Raw genomic sequence first — 22,543 nt, 5'->3', positions numbered from 1 at the left:
TTCCTGCAGGCTCATCCTGACATGACCCTCCAGCATGACAATGCCACCAGCCATACTGCTCATTCTGTGCGTGAATTCCTGCAAGACAGGAATGTCAGTGTTCTGCCATGGCCAAGGAAGAGCCCGGATCTCAATCCCATTGAGCACGTCTGGGACCTGTTGGATCGGAGGGTGAGGGCTAGGGCCATTCCCCCCAGAAATGTCCAGGAACTTTCAGGTGCCTTGGTGGAAGAGTGGGGGTAACATCTCACAGCAATAACTGGTAAATCTTTTGCAGTCCATGAGGAGGAAATGCACTGCAGTACTTATTGCAGCTGGTGGCCACACCAGATACTGACTGTTACTTTTGATTTTGACCCCCCCTTTGTTCAGGGACACATTGTTCAATTTCTGTTAGTCAGATGTCTGTGGAACTTGTTCAGTTTATGTCTCAGTTGTTGAATCTTGTTATGTTCATACAAATATTTCCACATGTTAAGTTTGCTGAAAATAAACGCAGTTGACAGTGAGAGGACGTTTCTTTTTTGGCTTTTTTTATCCTTCTACCAGTCACATATCAGCCCTGTTTACATGTATATCCTTCTACCAGTCACTTTTTATATATAAACCCACCTAAACCACTCCAGTACCCCACACATTGAATAAGGTACTGGCACTGACCTGCATATACTTGCCTTCTCGTGTTTCTTAAACTACGAATGTAGTTTTTGTGTGGTTTTTACTTAAATGTTTTAATATTTTTTTCTATTATCAATATTATTATTATAATCAAATTGTATCCTGTGGGGAATACAATTTTTAACTTCAAACTTACAATTACATTTTAACACATAGAAGACACTCTTATCCAGAGCAACTTACAGAAGCAATTAGGGTTAAATGCCTTGCTGAAGGGCACATCGACAGATTGTTCACCTAGTCGGCTCAGGGATTCGGTTATTGGCCCAACACTCTTAACTGCTAGTCTACCCAATTTGAAACACACACACACTCAACCACACAAGAACTGCCTGAACCCGATTAATCAACCACATTTGCTTGTTTAGTAACATAGTAATTTCAACAGGACTGTGACTGTGGCTAAGACTGACCAAGATGACATAGGACTGGGAGGTTTGGAATGTGCACCACAAAGCGATGTGGCTGAATTCTCCTGTAATTAGAGCCTACCGAGTGGTCTAAGACGCTGCATCGCAGTGCTAGCGGCGTCACTACAGACTCTGGGTTCGATACCAGGCTGTGTCGCAGCCGGCTGCGACCGGTCGACCCATGGGCAGCGCACAATTGGCCCAGCATCGTCCGGGTTAGGGGAGGATTTGGCCGGCCAGGATGTTGTTGTCCCATCGCGCTCTTTTGACTCCTGTGGCGGGACGGGTGCATACACGCTGACATGGTCGCCAGGTGTACGGTGTTATCTCCGACACATTGGTGCGGCTGGCTTCCGGGTTAAGCGAGCAGTTTGTCAAGAAGCAGTGTGGCTTGGCGGGTCGTGTTTCGGAAGACGCATGGCTCTCGACCTTCGCCTCTCCCGAGTCCGTACGGGAATTGCAGTGATGGGACAAGACTGTAACTGCCAATTGGGGAGAAAAAAGGCTACATTTTTTAAATAAATATATAGATTCTCCTGTAATTTGTCTGAGAAACCGTCTCAGAACCCTCATAAACAAGGGTAGTTGTGGGAACATTAGCGTTTACATTAACATTAGCATTAACATTCAGCTAGACCTGTTTGTGTGTCACCATACTAACGCTCCTGATTCAACTGGAGGTGGACGAACATGATTAGTTCAGGACTAGACAACCCATGTGTTACGTCATGACGTTCACTCATCAGTGTTCTGAGACATAGAGAAGCCGTAGTTCTGTCTCTCTCTGGGAGCGTGTGTCTCTCCTGCCTGCCTGTCTGTCAGTCCCTGGAATAGCAGCTAGCTATGTGACCATGACTACACTCAACTATTTCTGTGAGGAGAGGCTTATGGGAGGCTCCACTACTGCATACAACAACACACACGCACACACACACATGCTGAGAAATCACCGTACTACTCAGCAATAGCTTGACTAAAATCTGTCAAAGCCATTTACAGCATAATAACGACAGCAGACTTTACAGTACAAATCAATGACAGCGTCGTATATACAGCACTACGTCCATCTCAGAAGGGGTTGTTCTAGTTTCCAATGCTGCATTGGCTCCAAATGGCCCCAGCAATCTCCCTATTGCTCAACATATGGTTTAAACAGAACACTTGGCCTGATTCCATGAGACACGCCTTGCGTATTGCAGCTGTATTTCTGGCTGATTTCAAAAGAAAAAAGAATCAGAAAAAAAACCATAATCTGAATCTTTAGCTAGACCTTCAGATATACCTTTAACTAGACCTTTAACTAAACCTTTAACTAGACCTTCAGATATACCTTTAACTAGACCTTCAACTAGACCTTTAACTAGACCTTTAACTAAACCTTTAACTAGACCTTCAGATATACCTTTAACTAGACCTTCAACTAGACCTTTAACTAGACCTTTAACTAGACCTTTAATTAGACCTTCAGATATACCTTTAACTAGACCTTTAACTAGACCTTTAACTAGACCTTCAGATATACCTTTAACTAGACCTTCAACTAGACCTTTAACTAGACCTTCAACTAGACCTTTAACTAGACCTTCAGATATACCTTTAACTAGACCTTTAACTATACCTTTAACTAGACCTTTAACTAGACCTTTAACTAGACCTTTAACTAGACCTTCAGCTAGACCTTCAGATATACCTTTAACTAAACCTTTAACTAGACCTTTAACTAGACCTTCAGCTAGACCTTCAGATATACCTTTAACTAGACGTTCAACTAGACCTTTAACTAGACCTTCAACTAGACCTTTAACTAGACCTTTAACTAGACCTTTAACTAGACCTTTAACTAGACATTTAACTAGACATTTAACAAGACCTTTAACTAGACCTTTAACTAGACCTTTAACTAGACCTTCAGCTAGACCTTCAACTAGACCTTTAACTAGACCTTCAGCTGGACCTTCAGCTAGACCTTTAACTAGACCTTTAACTAGACCTTTAACTAGACATTTAACTAGACCTTTAACTAGACCTTTAACTAGACCTTTAACTAGACCTTCAACTAGACCTTTAACTAGACCTTTAACTAGACCTTTAACTAGACCTTTAACTAGACCTTTAACTAGACCTTTAACTAGACCTTCAGCTAGACCTTCAGATATACCTTTAACTAGACCTTTAACTAGACCTTCAGCTAGACCTTCAGATATACCTTTAACTAGACCTTTAACTAGACCTTTAACTAGACCTTTAACTAGACCTTTAACTAGACATTTAACTAGACCTTTAACTAGACCTTTAACTAGACCTTTAACTTGACCTTTAACTAGACCTTTAGTTAGACCTTCAGATATACCTTTAACTAGACCTTTAACTAGACCTTTAACTAGACCATTAACTAGACCTTTAACTAGACCTTTAACTAGACCTTTAACTAGACCTTCGGATATACCTTTAACTAGACCTTTAACTAGACCTTTAACTAGACCTTCAGCTAGACCTTCAGATATACCTTTAACTAGACCTTTAACTAGACCTTTAACTATACCTTTAACTAGACCTTTAACTAGACCTTTAACTAGACCTTTAACTAGACCTTTAACTAGACCTTTAGCTAGACCTTTAACTAGACCTTTAACTAGACCTTTAACTAGACCTTTAGTTAGACCTTCAGATATACCTTTAACTAGACCTTTAACTAGACCTTTAACTAGACCATTAACTAGACCTTCAACTAGACCTTTAACTAGACCTTTAACTAGACCTTCGGATATACCTTTAACTAGACCTTCGGATATACCTTTAACTAGACCATTAACTAGACCTTCAGCTAGACCTTTAACTATACCTTTAACTAGACCTTCAGATATACCTTTAACTAGACCTTTAACTAGACCTTTAACTAGACCTTTAACTATACCTTCAGATAGACCTTTAACTACACCTTTAACTAGACCTTCAGCTAGACCTTCAGCTATACCTTTAACTAGACCTTTAACTAGACCTTCAGATATACCTTTAACTAGACCTTTAACTAGACCTTTAACTAGACCTTTAACTAGACCTTCAGCTAGACCTTTAACTAGACCTTCAGATATACCGTTAACTAGACATTTAACTAGACCTTTAACTAGACCTTTAACTAGACCTTTAACTAGACCTTTAACTAGACCTTTAACTAGACCTTCAGGTATACCGTTAACTAGACCTTTAACTAGACCTTTAACTAGACCTTTAACTAGACCTTTAACTAGACCTTTAACTAGACCTTTAGCTAGACCTTTAACCAGACCTTTAACTATACCTTTAGCTAGACCTTTAACTAGACCTTTAACTATACCTTTAGCTAGACCTTTAACTAGACCTTTAACTATACCTTTAACTAGACCTTTAACTAGACCTTTAACTAGACCTTTAACTAGACCTTCAGATATACCTTTAACTAGACCTTTAACTAGACCTTCAGATATACCTTTAACTAGACCTTTAACTAGACCTTCAGATATACCTTTAACTAGACCTTTAACTAGACCTTTAACTAGACCTTTAACTAGACCATTAACTAGACCTTTAACTAGACCTTTAACTAGACCTTTAGCTAGACCTTCAGATATACCTTTAACTAGACCTTTAACTAGACCTTTAACTAGACCTTCAGCTAGACCTTTAACTAGACCTTTAACTAGACCTTTAACTAGACCTTCAGCTAGACATTTAACTAGACCTTTAACTAGACATTCTGCTAGACCTTCAGATATACCGTTAACTAGACCTTTAACTAGACCTTTAACTAGACCTTTATCTAGACATTTAACTAGACCTTTAACTAGACCTTTAACTAGACCTTCAGCTAGACCTTTAACTAGACCTTTAACTAGACCTTTAACTAGACCTTTAACTATACCTTCAGATAGACCTTTAACTAGACCTTTAACTAGACCTTTAACTAGACCTTCAGCTAGACCTTTAACTATACCTTTAACTAGAACTTTAACTAGACCTTTAACTAGACCTTTAACTATACCTTTAACTAGACCTTCAGATATACCTTTAACTAGACCTTTAACTAGACCTTTAACTAGACCTTTAACTATACCTTCAGATAGACCTTTAACTAGACCTTTAACTAGACCTTCAGCTAGACCTTCAGCTATACCTTTAACTAGACCTTTAGCTAGACCTTTAACTAGACCTTCAGATATACCTTTAACTAGACCTTTAACTAGACCTTCAGATATACCTTTAACTAGACCTTTAACTAGACCTTTAACTAGACCTTCAGCTAGACCTTCAGATATACCTTTAACTAGACCTTTAACTAGACCTTTAACTAGACCTTTAACTAGACCTTTAACTAGACCTTCAGATATACCGTTAACTAGACCTTTAACTAGACCTTTAACTAGACTTTTAACTAGACCTTCAGCTAGACCTTCAGCTATACCTTTAACTAGACCTTTAGCTAGACCTTTAACTAGACCTTCAGATATACCTTTAACTAGACCTTTAACTAGACCTTCAGATATACCTTTAACTAGACCTTTAACTAGACCTTCAGATATACCTTTAACTAGACCTTTAACTAGACCTTTAACTAGACCTTTAACTAGACCTTTAACTAGACCTTTAACTAGACCTTTAACTAGACCTTCAGATATACCTTTAACTAGACCTTTAACTAGACCTTCAGATATACCTTTAACTAGACCTTTAACTAGACCTTCAGATATACCTTTAACTAGACCTTTAACTAGACCTTTAACTAGACCTTTAACTAGACCTTTAACTAGACCTTCAGATAGACCTTTAACTAGACCTTCAGATAGACCTTTAACTAGACCTTCAGATATACCTTTAACTAGACCTTTAACTAGACCTTCAGATATACCTTTAACTAGACCTTTAACTAGACCTTCAGATATACCTTTAACTAGACCTTTAACTAGACCTTTAACTAGACCTTTAACTAGACCTTTAACTAGACCTTCAGCTAGACCTTTAACTAGACCTTCAGATATACCGTTAACTAGACCTTTAACTAGACCTTTAACTAGACCTTTAACTAGACCTTTAACTAGACCTTCAGATATACCGTTAACTAGACCTTTAACTAGACCTTCAGATATACCGTTAACTAGACCTTTAACTAGACCTTTAACTAGACCTTTAACTAGACCTTTAACTAGACCTTTAACTAGACCTTTAACTATACCTTTAGCTAGACCTTTAACTAGACCTTTAACTATACCTTTAGCTAGACCTTTAACTAGACCTTTAACTATACCTTTAGCTAGACCTTTAACTAGACCTTTAACTATACCTTTAACTAGACCTTTAACTAGACCTTTAACTAGACCTTTAACTAGACCTTCAGATATACCTTTAACTAGACCTTTAACTAGACCTTTAACTAGACCTTCAGATATACCTTTAACTAGACCTTTAACTAGACCTTCAGATATACCTTTAACTAGACCTTTAACTAGACCTTCAGATATACATTTAACTAGACCTTTAACTAGACCTTCAGATATACCTTTAACTAGACCTTTAATTAGACCTTTAACTAGACCTTTAACTAGACCATTAACTAGACCTTTAACTAGACCTTTAACTAGACCTTTAACTATACCTTTAACTAGACCTTTAACTAGACCTTTAACTAGACCTTTAACTAGACCTTTAACTATACCTTTAACTAGACCTTTAACTAGACCTTTAACTAGATCTTTAGCTAGACCTTCAGATATACCTTTAACTAGACCTTTAACTAGACCTTTAACTAGACCTTTAACCAGACCTTTAACTAGACCTTCAGCTAGACCTTTAACTAGACCTTAAACTAGACCTTTAACTAGACCTTCAGCTAGACATTTAACTAGACCTTTAACTAGACATTCTGCTAGACCTTCAGATATACCGTTAACTAGACCTTTAACTAGACCTTTAACTAGACCTTTATCTAGACATTTAACTAGACCTTTAACTAGACCTTTAACTAGACCTTCAGCTAGACCTTTAACTAGACCTTTAACTAGACCTTCAGCTAGACCTTTAACTATACCTTTAACTAGAACTTTAACTAGACCTTTAACTAGACCTTTAACTATACCTTTAACTAGACCTTCAGATATACCTTTAACTAGACCTTTAACTAGACCTTTAACTATACCTTCAGATAGACCTTTAACTAGACCTTTAACTAGACCTTTAACTAGACCTTCAGCTAGACCTTCAGCTATACCTTTAACTAGACCTTTAGCTAGACCTTTAACTAGACCTTCAGATATACCTTTAACTAGACCTTTAACTAGACCTTCAGATATACCTTTAACTAGACCTTTAACTAGACCTTTAACTAGACCTTTAACTAGACCTTTAACTAGACCTTCAGCTAGACCTTCAGATATACCTTTAACTAGACCTTTAACTAGACCTTTAACTAGACCTTTAACTAGACCTTCAGATATACCGTTAACTAGACCTTTAACTAGACCTTTAACTAGACCTTTAACTAGACCTTTAACTAGACCTTTAACTAGACCTTTAACTATACCTTTAACTAGACCTTTAACTAGACCTTTAACTAGACCTTTAACTAGACCTTTAACTATACCTTTAGCTAGACCTTTAACTAGACCTTTAACTCGACCTTTAACTAGACCTTTAACTAGACCTTTAACTAGACCTTTAGCTAGACCTTCAGATATACCTTTAACTAGACCTTTAACTAGACCTTTAACTAGACCTTCAGCTAGACCTTTAACTAGACCTTAAACTAGACCTTTAACTAGACCTTCAGCTAGACATTTAACTAGACCTTTAACTAGACATTCTGCTAGACCTTCAGATATACCGTTAACTAGACCTTTAACTAGATCTTTAACTAGACCTTTATCTAGACATTTAACTAGACCTTTAACTAGACCTTTAACTAGACCTTCAGCTAGACCTTTAACTAGACCTTTAACTAGACCTTTAACTAGACCTTTAACTAGACCTTCAGCTAGACCTTTAACTAGACCTTTAACTAGACCTTTAACTAGACCTTCAGCTAGACCTTTAACTATACCTTTAACTAGAACTTTAACTAGACCTTTAACTAGACCTTTAACTATACCTTTAACTAGACCTTCAGATATACCTTTAACTAGACCTTTAACTAGACCTTTAACTAGACCTTTAACTATACCTTCAGATAGACCTTTAACTAGACCTTTAACTAGACCTTCAGCTAGACCTTCAGCTATACCTTTAACTAGACCTTTAGCTAGACCTTTAACTAGACCTTCAGATATACCTTTAACTAGACCTTTAACTAGACCTTTAACTATACCTTTAGCTAGACCTTTAACTAGACCTTTAACTATACCTTTAGCTAGACCTTTAACTAGACCTTTAACTATACCTTTAACTAGACCTTTAACTAGACCTTTAACTAGACCTTTAACTAGACCTTTAACTAGACCTTCAGATATACCTTTAACTAGACCTTTAACTAGAGCTTCAGATATACCTTTAACTAGACCTTTAACTAGACCTTTAACTAGACCTTTAACTAGACCTTTAACTAGACCTTTAACTAGACCTTTAACTAGACCTTTAACTATACCTTTAACTATACCTTCAACTAGACCTTTAACTAGACCTTTAACTAGACCTTCAGATATACCTTTAACTAGACCTTTAACTAGACCTTTAACTAGACCTTCAGCTAGACCTTTAACTAGACCTTTAACTAGACCTTTAACTAGACATTTAACTAGACATTCTGCTAGACCTTCAGATATACCGTTAACTAGACCTTTAACTAGACCTTTAACTAGACCTTTATCTAGACATTTAACTAGACCTTTAACTAGACTTTCAGCTAGACCTTTAACTATACCTTTAACTAGAACTTTAACTAGACCTTTAACTAGACCTTTAACTAGACCTTCTGCTAGACCTTTAACTATACCTTTAACTAGACCTTTAACTAGACCTTTAACTAGATCTTTAGCTAGTCCTTTAACTAGACCTTTAACTAGAACATTAACTAGACCTTTAACTAGACCTTTAACTAGACCTTTAACTAGACCTTTAACTAGACCTTCTGCTAGACCTTTAACTAGACCCTTAACTAGACATTTAACTAGACCTTTAACTAGACCTTTAACTAGACCTTTAACTAGACCTTTAACTATACCTTTAGCTAGTTAAATCATAGCACTGAGACTGCACTTGTGAAGGTGGTAAATGACCTTTTAATGGCGTCAGACCAAGGCTCTGCATCTGTCCTCGTGCTACTAGACCTTAGTGCTGCCTTTGACACCATCGATCACCACATTCTTTTGGAGAGACTGGAAACCCAAATTGGTCTACACGGACAAGTTCTGGCCTGGTTTAGATCTTACCTGTCGGAAAGATATCAGTTTGTCTCTGTGAATGGTTTGTCCTCTGACAAATCAACTGTACATTTCGGTGTTCCTCAAGGTTCCGTTTTAGGACCACTATTGTTTTCACTATATATTTTACCTCTTGGGGATGTTATTCGAAAACATAATGTTAACTTTCACTGCTATGCGGATGACACACAGCTGTACATTTCAATGAAACATGGTGAAGCCCCAAAATTGCCCTCGCTAGAAGCCTGTGTTTCAGACATAAGGAAGTGGATGGCTGAAAACTTTCTACTTTTAAACTCGGACAAAACAGAGATGCTTGTTCTAGGTCCCAAGAAACAAAGAGATCTTCTGTTAAATCTGACAATTCATCTTGATGGTTGTAAAGTCGTCTCAAATAAAACTGTGAAGGACCTCGGCGTTACTCTTGACCCTGATCTCTCTTTTGACGAACATATCAAGACTGTTTCAAGGACAGCTTTTTTCCATCTACGTAACATTGCAAAAATCAGAAATTTTCTGTCCAAAAATGATGCAGAAAAATTAATCCATGCATTTGTTACTTCTAGGTTAGACTACTGCAATGCTCTACTTTCCGGCTACCCGGATAAAGCACTAAATAAACTTCAGTTAGTGCTAAATACGGCTGCTAGAATCCTGACTAGAACCAAGAAATTTGATCATATTACTCCAGTGCTGGCTTCCCTACACTGGCTTCCTGTTAAGGCAAGGGCTGATTTCAAGGTTTTACTGTTAACCTATAAAGCGTTACATGGGCTTGCTCCTACCTATCTTTCCGAGTTGGTCCTGCCGTACATACCTATACGTACACTACGGTCACAAGACGCAGGCCTCCTAATTGTCCCTAGAATTTCTAAGCAAACAGCGGGAGGCAGGGCTTTCTCCTATAGATCTCCATTTTTATGGAACAGTCTGCCTACCCATGTGAGAGACGCAGACTCGGTCTCAACCTTTAAGTCTTTACTGAAGACTTATCTCTTCAGTAGGTCATATGATTGAGTGTAGTCTGGCCCAGGAGTGTGAAGGTGAACGGAAAGGCTCTGCAGCAACGAACCGCCCTTGCTGTCTCTGCCTGGCCGGTTCCCCTCTCTCCACTGGGATTCTCTGCCTCTAACCCTATTACAGGGGCTGAGTCACTGGCTTACTGGTGCTCTTTCATGCCGTCCCTAGGTGGGGTGCGTCACTTGAGTGGGTTGAGTTACTGACGTGATCTTCCTGTCTGGGTTGGCGCCCCCCCTTGGTTTGTGCTGTGGTGGAGATCTTTGTGGGCTATACTCGGCCTTGTCTCAGGATTGTAAATTGGTGGTTGAAGATATCCCTCTAGTGGTGCGGGGGCTGTGCTTTGGCAAAGTGGGTGGGGTTATATCCTTCCTGTTTGCCCTGTCCGGGGGTATCTTCGGATGGGGCCACAGTGTCTCCTGACCGCTCCTGTCTCAGCCTCCAGTATTTATGCTGCAGTAGTTTATGTGTCGGGGGGCTAGGGTCAGTTGGTTATACCTGGAGTACTTCTCCTGTCTTATCCAGTGTCCTGTGTGAATTTAAGTATGCTCTCTCTAATTCTCTCGTTCTCTCTTTCTTTCTCTCTCTCTGAGAACCTGAGCCCTAGGACCATACGTCAGGACTACCGGGCATGATGACTCCTTGCTGTCCCCAGTCCGCCTGGCCTTGCTGCTATTCCAGTTTCAACTGTTCTGCCTGCGGTTACGGAACCCCTACCTGTCCCAGACCTGCTGTTTTCAACTCTTAATGATCGGCTATGAAAAGCCAACTGACATTTATTCCTGATTATTATTTGACCATGCTTGTCATTTATGAACATTTTGAAAATCTTGGCTCTCTCTAATTTTCTCCTTCTCTCTTTCTTTCTCTCGGAGGACCTGAGCCCTAGGACCATACGTCAGGACTACCGGGCATGATGACTCCTTGCTGTCCCCAGTCCGCCTGGCCTTGCTGCTATTCCAGTTTCAACTGTTCTGCCTGCAGTTATGGAACCGCCACCTGTCCCAGACCTGTTGTTTTTCAACTCTTAATGATCGGCTATGAAAAGCCAACTGAAAATTATTCATGATTATTATTTGACCATGCTTGTCACTTATGAACATTTTTGAACATCTTGGCATAGTTCTGTTATAATCTCCACCCGGCACAGCCAGAAGAGGACTGGCCACCCCTCATAGCCTGGTTCCTCTCTAGGTTTCTTCCTAGGTTTTGGCCTTTCTAGGGAGTTTTTCCTAGCCACCGTGCTTCTACACCTGCATTGCTTGCTGTTTGGGGTTTTAGGCTGGGTTTCTGTACAGCACTTCGAGATATTAGCTGATGTACGAAGGGCTATATAAAATAAACTTGATTGATAGACCTTTAACTAGACCTTTAACTATACCTTTAACTAGACCTTTAACTAGACCTTTAACTAGACCTTTAACTAGACCTTTAACTAGACCTTTAGCTAGACCTTCAGATATACCTTTAACTAGACCTTTAACTAGACCTTCAGATATACCTTTAACTAGACCTTTAACTAGACCTTTAACTAGACCTTTAACTATACCTTTAACTAGACCTTTAACTAGACCTTTAACTAGACCTTCAGCTAGACCTTTAACTAGACCTTTAACTAGACCTTTAACTAGACCTTCAGCTAGACATTTAACTAGACCTTTAACTAGACATTCTGCTAGACCTTCAGATATACCGTTAACTAGACCTTTAACTAGACCTTTATCTAGACATTTAACTAGACCTTTAACTAGACCTTCAGCTAGACCTTTAACTATACCTTTAACTAGAACTTTAACTAGACCTTTAACTAGACCTTTAACTAGACCTTCTGCTAGACCTTTAACTAGACCTTTAACTAGACCTTTAACTATACCTTTAACTAGACCTTCTGCTAGACCTTTAACTAGACCTTCTGCTAGACCTTTAACTATACCTTTAACTAGACCTTTAACTAGACCATTAACTAGACCTTTAACTAGACCTTTAACTAGACCATTAACTAGACCTTTAACTAGACCTTTAACTAGACCTTTAACTAGACCTTCTGCTAGACCTTTAACTAGACCTTCTGCTAGACCTTTAACTATACCTTTAACTAGACCTTTAACTAGACCGTTAACTATACCTTTAACTAGACCTTTAACTAGACCTTTAACTAGACCTTTAACTATACCTTCAACTAGACCTTTAACTAGACCTTTAACTAGACCTTCAGCTGTGTGAAGTGTACTTAACTTCACTGGGACTGGACTGTTCTTATATAACTGTTCATGAGTCAGCAATGTAAGATCCAGCAACAATTGACTGTTAGGGGACCGATACAGCCTTACATTTAACCTTTTAACACTTGATCATCTCACCTACCCTCTCACCCTCACTGCACTCCACAGGGGGTCATCTCTCCTACCCTCTCACCCTCACTGCACTCCACAGGGGGTCATCTCTCCTACCCTCTCACCCTCACTGCACTCCACAGGGGGTCATCTCTCCTACCCTCTCACCCTCACTGCACTCCACAGGGGGTCATCTCTCCTACCCTCTCATCTCTCCTACCCTCTCACCCTCACTGCACTCCACAGGGGGTCATCTCTCCTACCCTCTCACCCTCACTGCACTCCACAGGGGGTCATCTCTCCTACCCTCTCACCCTCACTGCACTCCACAGAGGTTCATCTCTCCTACCCTCTCACCCTCACTGCACTCCACAGGGGGTCATCTCCCCTACCCTCTCACCCTCACTGCACTCCACAGGGGGTCATTTCTCCTACCCTCTCACCCTCACTGCACTCCACAGGGGGTCATCTCTCCTACCCTCTCATCTCTCCTACCCTCTCACCCTCACTGCACTCCACAGGGGGTCATCTCTCCTACCCTCTCATCTCTCCTACCCTCTCACCCTCACTGCACTCCACAGGGGGTCATCTCTCCTACCCTCTCATCTCTCCTACCCTCTCACCCTCACTGCACTCCACAGGGGGTCATCTCTCCTACCCTCTCACCCTCACTGCACTCCACAGGGGGTCATCTCTCCTACCCTCTCACCCTCACTGCATTCCAGAGGGGTTTCTAAACCAACAAAGATACCACATCAAACAGCCAGGCCCATGGCCGGGGGAAGCAGGTCACCCACACACATACACACACACCACCAGCATCAGCATCCGGACAGAAGGTGATTTCACTGTGTGAGTAACAGTTGGTTGAGTCTCAAGTCTGTCTCTGTTTATCAGTCCCGCTCAGTCTCAGCCTGTCTCTGTCTATGAGTCCTTCTGAGTCTCATCCTGTCTCTCTCAATGAGTCCTTCTGAGTCCCATCCTGTCTCTCTCAATGAGTCCTTCTGAGTCTCAGCCTGTCTCTCTCAATGAGTCATGCTGAGTCTCAGCCTGTCTCTGTCTATGAGTCCTTCTGAGTCTCATCCTGTCTCTCTCAATGAGTCCTTCTGAGTCTCAGCCTGTCTCTCTCAATGAGTCCTGCTGAGTCCCAGCCTGTCTCTCTCAATGAGCCATGCTGAGTCTCAGCCTGTCTCTGTCTATGAGTCCTTCTGAGTCTCCTCCTGTCTCTCTCAATGAGTCCTTCTGAGTTTCAGCCTGTCTCTGTCTATGAGTCCTGCTGAGTCTCAGCCTGTCTCTGTCTATGAGTCCTGCTGAGTCTCAGCCTGTCTCTGTCTATGAGTCCTGCTGAGTCTCAGCCTGTCTCTGTCTATGAGTCCTGCTGAGTCTCAGCCTGTCTCTGTCTATGAGTCCTGCTGAGTCTCAGCCTGTCTCTGTCTATGAGTCCTGCTGAGTCTCAGCCTGTCTCTGTCTATGAGTCCTGCTGAGTCTCAGCCTGTCTCTGTCTATGAGTCCTGCTGAGTCTCAGCCTGTCTCTGTCTATGAGTCCTGCTGAGTCTCAGCCTGTCTCTGTCTATGAGTCCTTCTGAGTCTCCTCCTGTCTCTCTCAATGAGTCCTTCTGAGTCTCAGCCTGTCTCTGTCTATGAGTCCTGCTGAGTCTCAGCCTGTCTCTGTCTATGTGTGCCACATCAACCAGACCAATACAGTTTTTAACAATCACTTTGGCACTAATTTCAGAACCTTGTGGTCATTTTTCAAAACTCGAGACACAAAACTCAAAATGGTCATCACTTGTAACCCAGGCTGTCCAATGTTCAAAACATTGCATTGTGCATTCATATCTTTAAAGAAACCTTGCACTTGCAGAATCATTGGTTCAAATAACTCATTTATCATGAAATACCATAAGACCATTCATTTAGATCACCCACACACAAGATACCGATAGTTTCACTGTGTAGTTGTTCGTACAATCATTAAATATTGTAGTACAAAATATGTGATACATGTTTCATTATGCTACTACACGTAAATACATCACTGTAAAAGGACTAGTAGAGAGAATACTACAGACACAGTGGAGTCATTGAACAAAATATGAAATGTATTGATGAAATACAATAAAATCACAACATAGGTTTCTTTGAATCAAAGCAAAAATAATAGCTACAAAAAAAGAAAACAGTTAAAGGTCAACTGCAGTGTTCCTCACCTGGCTTACTGTAAAAAGCAAAACAAAAGATTGATTACTGTACTTCTATATTTCCATCAACCCTGTCTTGTGGATTTGGCCACAGGTTCTCATCCACATCACAATGGATGTTTTCATTAGCCAAACATCTTGGGAAGAATCTTCGGCCATGGCGAATCCAGGCCTGACACTGGTCTGCCGTGATGTCATTGCATGCGTCATCCATGGCCTGGAGAAGGGTGGCTTGTTCATGAGGGCGCCTATCATATACCTTCCACCTCCATGTCGAGAAACATTCCTCAATCGGGTTAAGGAAAGGAGAGTATGGGGGTAAGTACAGGGTGGTAAATTGTGGATGGGCCTGAAACCATGCTTGCACCATTTGAGCATGGTGGAACCTGACATTATCCCACACAATGACATAGGTCATGCCATCAGCTCTACAGACCTGATTTAGCTCATCAAGGACGGTTACATTCGAACAACGAATCATGTGGCTGCCTGCAACTCAATATATAGAGTATATAGAGTAGAGAGCTTTAGATGTTGTTCGACCAAACATTAGAAAGGGTAAGATGCGTAATCTGAGCAACTTTGACCGTGGTATGATTGTTGATGCCACACATGGGTTTCAGGCCCATCCACAATTTACCACCCTGTGCTTACCCCATACTCTCCTTTCCTTAACACGATTGAGTAATTTTTCTCCACATGGAGGTGGAAGGTATATGATAGGCGCTCTCAGAAACAGCTGCCTTCCTGGGATTTTTACGCACTACAGTCTCTAGAGTTTACAGAGAATGGTGCGATAAACAAAACACATTCAGTGAGCGGCAGTTCTGTGGGCAAAACCACCTTGTTAATGAGAGAGGTCAGAAGAGAATGTCCAGACTCATTCAAGCCAACAGAAAGGCCACAAACGCTCAAATAACAGCTGTTTAAAACAGTGGTGTGCAGAAGGGCATCTCTTAACGTACAGCACCGTGAATAATTCAGGCTGTTGTGGAGGCAAAAGGAGGTCCTACCCAGTACTAGATAGGTGTACCTAGTAAAGTGGCCGGTGAGTGTACAGTATCTGTCAAATCTGAAAACACGGTCTGGAAAAGTGGTGCATGGGACCATAGAAACTGTGTCTGATAAAGAATGATGATGAAATATTACATCCATAGATAATGAAGTCCAATTGGTTCATGTTCCACGGTAATTGGTGTCAATGGATCTCGTTATCCTGAAACTTTCATGATCTAAACATGGAATATTGTTTGTCAGTTTAAGTAAAACTATGCATTAAGAGTAACGCAACAGATACTTATCATTTTGAGCAGTTGTATCAATTGATAGTTAGATCATTGTAATGATATGAATAGACAGTCATCTCAGATGTAATGTGTGAATTGCATTTTGAAATGGTAATACTTTTGATGTTAAGTTGTGTCATTTTGAACAGGTGATTTTAGTTCAATGAACAAATGATCTTAGCTTTATATGTATTGTATCCAAGCAATTGGAAAAAGTTTTAGAGTTTTGAAAAATTAGCATTTTGATCATTGGTTGTGCATTTTGTATCTAGAGTTTTGAAAAATGACATCAATTTTCCGAAATGAGTGCCAAAGTGATTGTAAAAAACTGTAAGCCAGGCGATGTTATGTTACACAGCACCACAGCATTGTTGTTTAGCCACAGGGTATTTACACGGGGCTGCTGTGAGCTCTACATCACCTCTGTGGGGTGTTGGTATTCAGGGGTACTCAGTGGTGGAAGGATTTAGTGTTATAGTATAGTTGCATGTGTGTGTGTGTGTGTGTGTGTGTGTGTCGGTTTGTGTGTGTGTGTGTGTGTGTGTGTGTGTGTGTGTGTGTGTGTGTGTGTGTGTGTGTGTGTGCGTGCGTGCGTGCGTGCGTGCGTGCGTGCGTGCGTGTGTGTGTGTGTGTCGGTTTGTGTGTGTGTGTGTGTGTGTGTGTGTGTGTCGGTTTGTGTGTGTGTGTCGGTTTGTGTGTGTGTGTGTGTGCGTGCGTGCGTGCGTGCGTGCGTGCGTGCGTGCGTGCGTGCGCGTATTCAGGAGTGGTAGTAGAGTTACTCATATGTTACATTAGTAGGCAGCGTCTCTGAGCATGCCATCTGTTGGCTGTGTGACTAATACTGTGGTGGTGTAGTGGAATGATGCGGTGTACTCTCAGATCAGGTGTCCCAACTTCATCTGCTCCACCAAAGGCTTCCTGTTCCTGGCTAGTGTGCAGCAGGTTCATGTCCCCCACCACCCACTGTAACCAGCCACTTAGTAATGTCAGATTTATCTGTCAGGGATCCTGATGGGGTTTTGTCATCACAACTACGTAGTCTTATATCTTCACATTACTGTAGGCCGAAGGAGAACAGCTGTGGATATACTAGATTACTGTAGGTCGAAGCAGAACAGCTGTGGATATACTAGATTACTGTAGACCGAAGGAGAACAGCTGTGGATATACTAGATTACTGTAGATCGAAGCAGAACAGCTGTGGATATATTAGATTACTGTAGATTGAAGCAGAACAGCTGTGGATATACTAGATTACTGTAGATCGAAGGAGAACAGCTGTGGATATACTAGATTACTGTAGATCGAAGGAGAACAGCTGTGGACATACTATATTACTGTAGATCGAAGCAGAACAGCTGTGGATATACTAGATTACTGTAGATCGAATTAGAACAGCTGTGGATATACTAGCTAACTGTAGGTCGAAGGAGAACAGCTGTGGATATACTAGATTACTGTAAACCGAAGGAGAACAGCTGTGGATATACTAGCTAACTGTAGGTCGAAGGAGAACAGCTGTGGATATACTAGCTAACTGTAGGTCGAAGGAGAACAGCTGTGGATATACTAGATTACTGTAAACCGAAGGAGAACAGCTGTGGATATACTAGCTAACTGTAGGTCGAAGGAGAACAGCTGTGGATATACTAGATTACTGTAGATCGAAGCAGAACAGCTGTGGATATACTAGATTACTGTAGATCGAAGCAGAACAGCTGTGGATATACTAGATTACTGTAAATCGAAGGAGAACAGCTGTGGATATACTAGATTACTGCAGATCGAAGGAGAACAGCTGTGGATATACTAGATTACTGTAGATCGAAGGAGAACAGCTGTGGATATACTAGATTACTGTAGGTCAAAGGAGAACAGCTGTGGATATACTAGATTACTGTAGATCGAAGCAGAACAGCTGTGGATATACTAGATTACTGTAGATCGAAGGAGAACAGCTGTGGATACATTAGATTACTGTAGATCGAAGCAGAACAGCTGTGGATATACTAGATTACTGTAGATCGAAGCAGAACAGCTGTGGATATATTAGAGTACTGTAGATCGAAGCAGAACAGCTGTGGATATACTAGATTACTGTAGCTCTAAGGAGAACAGCTGTGGATATACTAGTTTACTGTAGATCGAAGCAGAACAGCTGTGGATATACTAGTTTACTGTAGATCGAAGGAGAACAGCTGTGGATATACTAGATTACTGTAGATCGAAGCAGAACAGCTGTGGATATACTAGATTACTGTAGATCGAAGCAGAACAGCTGTGGATATACTAGATTACTGTAAATCGAAGGAGAACAGCTGTGGATATACTAGATTACTGCAGATCGAAGGAGAACAGCTGTGGATATACTAGATTACTGTAGATCGAAGGAGAACAGCTGTGGATATACTAGATTACTGTAGGTCAAAGGAGAACAGCTGTGGATATACTAGATTACTGTAGATCGAAGCAGAACAGCTGTGGATATACTAGATTACTGTAGATCGAAGGAGAACAGCTGTGGATACATTAGATTACTGTAGATCGAAGCAGAACAGCTGTGGATATACTAGATTACTGTAGATCGAAGCAGAACAGCTGTGGATATATTAGAGTACTGTAGATCGAAGCAGAACAGCTGTGGATATACTAGATTACTGTAGATCTAAGGAGAACAGCTGTGGATATACTAGTTTACTGTAGATCGAAGCAGAACAGCTGTGGATATACTAGAGTACTGTAGATCGAAGGAGAACAGCTGTGGATATACTAGATTACTGTAGATCGAAGCAGAACAGCTGTGGATATACTAGATTACTATAGATCGAAGGAGAACAGCTGTGGATATACTAGAGTACTGTAGATCGAAGCAGAACAGCTGTGGATATACTAGATTACTGTAGATCGAAGCAGAACAGCTGTGGATATACTAGATTACTGTAGATCGAAGGAGAACAGCTGTGGATATACTAGCTTACTGTAGATCGAAGCAGAACAGCTGTGGATATACTAGATTACTGTAGATCGAAGGAGAACAGCTGTGAATATACTAGCTTACTGTAGATCGAAGCAGAACAGCTGTGGATATACTAGCTTACTGTAGATCGAAGCAGAACAGCTGTGGATATACTAGCTTACTGTAGATCGAAGCAGAACAGCTGTAGATATACTAGCTTACTGTAGATCGAAGCAGAACAGCTGTGGATATACTAGATTACTGTAGATCAAAGGAGAACAGCTATGGATATACTAGCTTACTGTAGATCGAAGCAGAACAGCTGTGGATATACTAGCTTACTGTAGATCGAAGCAGAACAGCTGTGGATATACTAGCTTACTGTAGATCGAAGCAGAACAGCTGTGGATATACTAGCTTACTGTAGATCGAAGCAGAACAGCTGTGGATATACTAGAGTACTGTAGATCGAAGCAGAACAGCTGTGGATATACTAGATTACTGTAGGTCAAAGGAGAACAGCTGTGGATATACTAGATTACTGTAGATCGAAGCAGAACAGCTGTGGATATACTAGATTACTGTAGATCGAAGGAGAACAGCTGTGGATACATTAGATTACTGTAGATCGAAGGAGAACAGCTGTGGATATACTAGATTACTGTAGGTCAAAGGAGAACAGCTGTGGATATACTAGATTACTGTAGATCGAAGCAGAACAGCTGTGGATATACTAGATTACTGTAGATCGAAGCAGAACAGCTGTGGATATACTAGATTACTGTAGATCGAAGCAGAACAGCTGTGGATATACTAGATTACTGTAGATCTAAGGAGAACAGCTGTGGATATACTAGTTTACTGTAGATCGAAGCAGAACAGCTGTGGATATACTAGAGTACTGTAGATCGAAGGAGAACAGCTGTGGATATACTAGATTACTGTAGATCGAAGCAGAACAGCTTTGGATATACTAGATTACTATAGATCGAAGGAGAACAGCTGTGGATATACTAGAGTACTGTAGATCGAAGCAGAACAGCTGTGGATATACTAGATTACTGTAGATCGAAGCAGAACAGCTGTGGATATACTAGATTACTGTAGATCGAAGGAGAACAGCTGTGGATATACTAGCTTACTGTAGATCGAAGGAGAACAGCTGTGGATATACTAGATTACTGTAGATTGAAGGAGAACAGCTGTGGATATACTAGCTTACTGTAGATCGAAGCAGAACAGCTGTGGATATACTAGCTTACTGTAGATCGAAGCAGAACAGCTGTGGATATACTAGCTTACTGTAGATCGAAGCAGAACAGCTGTGGATATACTAGTTTACTGTAGAACGAAGCAGAACAGCTGTGGATATACTAGATTACTGTAGATCAAAGGAGAACAGCTGTGGATATACCAGCTTACTGTAGATCGAAGCAGAACAGCTGTGGGTATACTAGAGTACTGTAGATCGAAGCAGAACAGCTGTGGATATACTAGCTTACTGTAGATCGAAGCAGAACAGCTGTGGATATACTAGCTTACTGTAGATCGAAGCAGAACAGCTGTGGATATACTAGAGTACTGTAGATCGAAGCAGAACAGCTGTGGATACACAATCCTTGTAGCTGGCAGACCAGGTCTGCTTGTGATTTTTCCAGCCCTTCGGTCATTGGCATGAACACATGTCAAGATGATTTATGGAAAAAGAAAATGTTCTTACGAAGTTAAGAGTAAACTTAAGTTACTTAGGAAATGACATAAGAGGGAACTCTTCAGAACACTTGCAAGGGCTGGCTGCACATCCTGAAGGTGACCTTTGGCCAGGATACAGGTGCTCTGGTTGAAAGGAGTAGCTGAAGCACGGGCGGGAAGGAGGGAGGAGAGGAGGGGTAAAAGGGAGGGGGTGAGAACGGAACATAAATATTATCCTTTCTATAATTACAGCCAGTGACTGAAAGACCAAAAGCACACAGTAGTGTTGTCGTCCCAGACCGGTCTCTCTTAAGTATCACTACAATATGAGGCCATAGTGACACACTCAATACAGGAAGTTAACCAGATAGCTATAATAATGGTGACCTTAACTATCAAGGTGAAGCCTAGACCATTAGTATAGAAATGTTATTAACTTATAATAACAGATAGGAGCAACTTGAGGTAAAAATGATATATATTTTAACCACCTCAGATCTTGAATCTTGATTAAGATGCCTTTCTTCCAATCCAAAACAGACCCTAAACAGACATTAGATCAGTGTCTAGAGGTAACTTTGTAGCATCATGATTCTGAGTTTAAAACACTCATCAGTGTATAGATAGCAACAGGATACAGGATATGAGCAATACAGCTTTTACACATGCAGCCCAATTATTGGCAAAAAATCTGATCTGATTGGTCAAAGGACCAATTAGTGGAAAAAATATCAGAATTGTTCTGCCTGTGTAAATGCAGCCTTCGTAACATAGATAACACATAATATAATGACTTCAGGGATTCCGAGAAAAAAAAACTTTATTTTCTGAGAAGAAAAACATTTTTTTTGACTAGAAATCACTTCAAAACTGCAGATTGTGTCCAGGATGTTTTTCTCAAGGAGGGTTATTCATTTTTAAAAAGGCTGAACACTTGAATGAATTCACATTTCATCATGATCTTAGTATGGATCTCAGTGTATATTACAGTACAGTAAATAACCATATTACAGTAACTATAGTATATCCATCACCACACCCACCATGCTAAAACAAGACAACACAACCGGCATGGTAACAGAAATAAATAACAGAAATTGGAGATAACATTTTGGGAGATTTATGTCCTACTCATTTCTCAAAGACAATAAAACTACACCACTTGTGTAAGTTTCTATCTTCCAACACTCGCTACAATGACTGGACTCGACAAGGCACCAGAGTTTTCTTTGGATCTATTCCACATCCTGATTGTAATACAGAAATATTTAAACTGGATTCTAGATTATAAACATTCTAGAATATTTCCTATATTCTATATTTTGGGATTCTAGAGTAGAGTAATTTCTATTCAATTCACTTCTATGTCTGGATGTTTTGTATGTCTTCTTCAGAGTCAAACACAGAAGACCAATGCAACCACGTCATAATGGTACACACAGAGACCTGTCAGTGGTACATTGGTATAGTACACCACACTGTTGTTTATTGAATCAATCAATCAATCAACCAACTAATCACAGTGGTGTGTGTTCTGAGCAGCCTGTACACAGAGTGCTGATATCAAAGTCAGTAATCAGGTATATCTA

General features: G+C 40.5%; 1 protein-coding gene across 3 annotated transcripts in view; it reads right to left on the bottom strand.

The window, feature by feature from the left end:
• Positions 1–21,893: 21,893 nt before the first annotated feature.
• Positions 21,894–22,543, bottom strand: part of LOC120047920 (proheparin-binding EGF-like growth factor) — a 5,806-nt gene continuing 5,156 nt past the window's right edge. For all 3 annotated transcript variants that reach the window (XM_038993533.1, XM_038993534.1, XM_038993535.1), the window contains one exon: positions 21,894–22,543. This exon is cut by the window's right edge. The gene's annotated coding sequence lies outside the window, so the exon portion shown is untranslated.

This window comes from Salvelinus namaycush, chromosome 5 (genome assembly GCF_016432855.1).
Source record: "Salvelinus namaycush isolate Seneca chromosome 5, SaNama_1.0, whole genome shotgun sequence".
NCBI classification, from domain to species: domain Eukaryota; kingdom Metazoa; phylum Chordata; class Actinopteri; order Salmoniformes; family Salmonidae; genus Salvelinus; species Salvelinus namaycush.
This window is presented reverse-complemented; position numbering and strand designations above follow the sequence as displayed.